General features: G+C 48.4%; 1 protein-coding gene across 2 annotated transcripts in view; it reads right to left on the bottom strand.

Annotated features, from left to right (window-relative positions):
- Window positions 1–2607, bottom strand: part of RAB9A (RAB9A, member RAS oncogene family) — a 31349-nt gene extending 28742 nt beyond the window's left edge. For both annotated transcript variants that reach the window (XM_019524973.1, XM_019524974.1), the window contains exon 1: window positions 2503–2607. The gene's annotated coding sequence lies outside the window, so the exon portion shown is untranslated. The remainder of the gene's footprint in view (window positions 1–2502) is intronic.
- Window positions 2608–3367: the final 760 nt, after the last annotated feature.

Here is a 3367-nt window from a genome sequence, read left to right as displayed (position 1 = left end):
GCCCTCCAAGTAATCCTTAACTAGGTCTGAACTAACAGTCGGGGGACTCGCATCCTTCCTGGGCCTCTCTACGCTATCACCCGAGAGCAGTCCATTGTCAGCAGACAGGAACACGGAGGCAAAGAACTTGTTAAAGAGTTCTGCCTTCTCTTGTGCATCCGTCACCAACTGCCCCGCCCTGCAGGGGTCCAATGTTACCCCGAGACTTCTTCTTGCTACCTATATACTTGAAAAAGGACTTTTTGTTATCCTTAATCCCAGAAGCTAATCTAAGCTCCAGTGCTGCTTTAGCCTCCCTTACCAAATCCCTACAAGCTTGGGTCAGGGAGATGTACTCCTCCTTGGTCCCTGCCCCCTGCTTCCACTGCCAGTACGCTTTTTTAAAACAGAAATTAGCTCTACCAGGCCTGTCAGAAACACAATGGGCCCCACCTGGCCTTGAACTCCCACCTGCTGGCCAAAGCACAGAAAACATGCCACAGCACTGGACCACAAGAGCAAACCCATAGGATCATAGGATCCTATGGGTCATCATTGCTGGGTCATAGGTTCCCAGCAAGAAAAACCATCCAGGTTTCTCTTGAAGGCATTCAAAGTAGGTGCTTGAACCACCTCTGGTGGCAGGCCATTCCAGACTTTGGGGGCTCAGACAGTAAAGAAGTTCTTCCATATGTCCAGCCTGAAACGGTCTTGCAGGAGTTTTTAACCGTTCAACCTTGTCACCCCTTGGGGCGCTCTGGTGAACAAACATTTCCCCCATATGCTGGTGAACACCCCGATAAACTTATAGGTGGCCATCAGATTTCATGATGTAATCTTCGAGCTTTAACACATCTTAAATTAAAATGACCTTTATATGGGTTTATTTTTTTAAAGCATCTTATATATATGCCGTATATATAGCATATATACAAGATGCAGAGAGAGAGAGAGAGAGAGAGAGAGGTAATATATGATTACATCAAAAAATCTGATTTAAATGAAGAAAAAATCAATTTTTTTAATTAAAAAAAATTCCTGATTTTTATCCACCCTGTCTACTATATGTGCATTTACTGGTCTAGAAAAACTGGTGCACTGTATTGGAAGAGGCTCAATACTATAGAGTAGATGCAGCTCAAGTAATAAACTGCATAGTAAAATAAAACTAGAATAACATTAAAACAAATAAAAATAAAAGAGAGATAAAAATAAAATAAACTTGAAATATCAACTTAGATTAGGGTTCCTGCTTACAACTAAAATGAACAGATCTAGCAGAGACCACACTGAAAGATTCATAGACGTTAGGGTCGGAAGGGACCTCAATAGATCATTGAGTCCGACACCCTGCCATAGCAGGATGTTTCCTCCCTTATGACTTCTGGAGGAAGACTTATTATAAAAGAGTTTTAGCAGAGAAGTACACTGGATACTACAAAAAGGTTTAAAATAAACATCTCTAGTCAATAACTCCTTTTACAAGGCTGCCTTTCCTGCTCCTCTCTTTCTCTCTCTCCAATAACACTTTGTATCAAAATGATGCTGTTTTTATACAAGTCAGGAGGGTTGTTGGCAGCCTCAATGCTGAAAAGCACTGACACTTAATGGCAAAGTTGTGGGCTGCAATGGGGTGGGGAGTGAGGGAGGGAGGTTGTTAACCCTGTCTGCAGACTCAGGAAGATGACAGCATCCTGGCCTACAACCTAGAAGTATTTTATATTAAATTAGAGCGTGAAGACAAGTCAGCAAGGGCTGCTACTGCTGCAGGCCCCCTCTAAAGCTCCTCCTTTTTCTGCCCCCATTGCATGGCACAGACCCTAGCACAGCCCAGCTACAGTGGGACCTCGCAGATCGTCCCTCCCAATCTGGCGATTTGAAAGTTATTCTGCAAACTACATCCCCCTTTTAGGAACAAGACAGCATTCTGCTCTTACTTGGCCTTCAACTCGCCTAAAGGAACGATTCCCAGAAGATCGGATATTATGTTTCCTTTGCTGCCCTGGCACCCAGAACGCCACTCAAGCAAACTGCCCTCCCACAGGAGTCTGAAGGTTTCTACAGCATGGACTTGCAACCCTGGCCACAAACAGAAAGTTTCTCCTGGATTTCCCCAGCCATGAAAGGGAGAGCTTGGCCTGCCAAGCAAGGGAAGAACCGCATGTAGGGTGCCTGGTTCTGCTACCTGGCACCCTACATGCGGTTTTTTTAAAAAAAAAAATAAAAAAAAAAAAATCAGGGCAGGCAGCGTGAAAGGCAAACGTTGGGGATTTTTCCCCAATTTAAAGGGGTTAAAAGGCAAACACATAAGTGTGTGGCTCTCTCTTTCTCTCTCTCATACACACACACACACATACACACACGGGGGGGAGGGCGGCCCTGCAGTCACGGGATCCCGGTCACGCCAGCGGCAGGCGGGGGAAGGGGGACGGCTGCAGTTGCCCGCGCGGGCCCCGCCGCCGCCGCCGTAGGGGAGGTTTTGGGCGCAGGCTCGAGGGTGGGGGGCGATGGGGCCGCCGTTACCTGCCCGCGAGGTGGAAGCGGCCGCCGGCAACACCGGCCCGCGATGCGCAGCTGCCACCGGCCGGGAAGGAAGGAGGCGCAACATGGCGGCGGGGAGGGGAGGGGTCTCGGGTCACGTGAGCCGTGCCCGGCCTGCCTCCCGGGTGGGGGAGGGGCTTCCGCGTGGCCCCGCCCTTCCGGCGCGGTTCTACGCCCGTCACCCCGCCCCCACAGCCGGGCTCCGGAGTGTGGGGGCAGGGCTGTGCGCTTCCCGCGCTTCCCACCAGCCCCTTGCTTAGCATCCGACGCGGCACAGACGCAGAGAAAACAAGAGACACGCAAATACCCACAGACACACACAAGACAGACACACGTACAGACACCAGACACACAGAGAAAACAACAGAGACACACACACAAATACCCACAGACAGACACACATCCACAGATACCCATAGGCAGACACACAGATACCTACACACAGACACACCACAGACGTACATACACACACAGAGAGGAAATGGCACATAGCCACAGAAACACACAAGACAGACACACACATACCCACAGCCAAACACATGCACACAGACACACATGCACAGATATCCCCCCCACACACACAGGTTCACTCAGTTGGACATCCTAATGATGAGAGAGAGAGATCATTCAGGCCTTAAATAAGAGGCATTTACAGGCGTACCTCGGAGATATTGCAGGTTGGGTTCCAGACCACCGCAATAAAGCGAATATCGCAATAAAGCGAGTCACACAAATTTTTTGGTTTCCCAGTGCATATAAAAGTTATGTTTACACTATACTGTAGTCTATTAAGTGTGCAATAGCATTATGTCTAAAAAAACAATGTACATACCTTAATTAAAGAATA

Source organism: Gavialis gangeticus, unplaced genomic scaffold (assembly GCF_001723915.1).
Source record: "Gavialis gangeticus isolate Ggan-Ray unplaced genomic scaffold, GavGan_comp1, whole genome shotgun sequence".
Classification (NCBI taxonomy): Eukaryota; Metazoa; Chordata; order Crocodylia; family Gavialidae; genus Gavialis; species Gavialis gangeticus.
The sequence above is the reverse complement of the archived record's forward strand: the minus strand, read 5'-3'. Positions and strand labels throughout refer to the sequence as shown.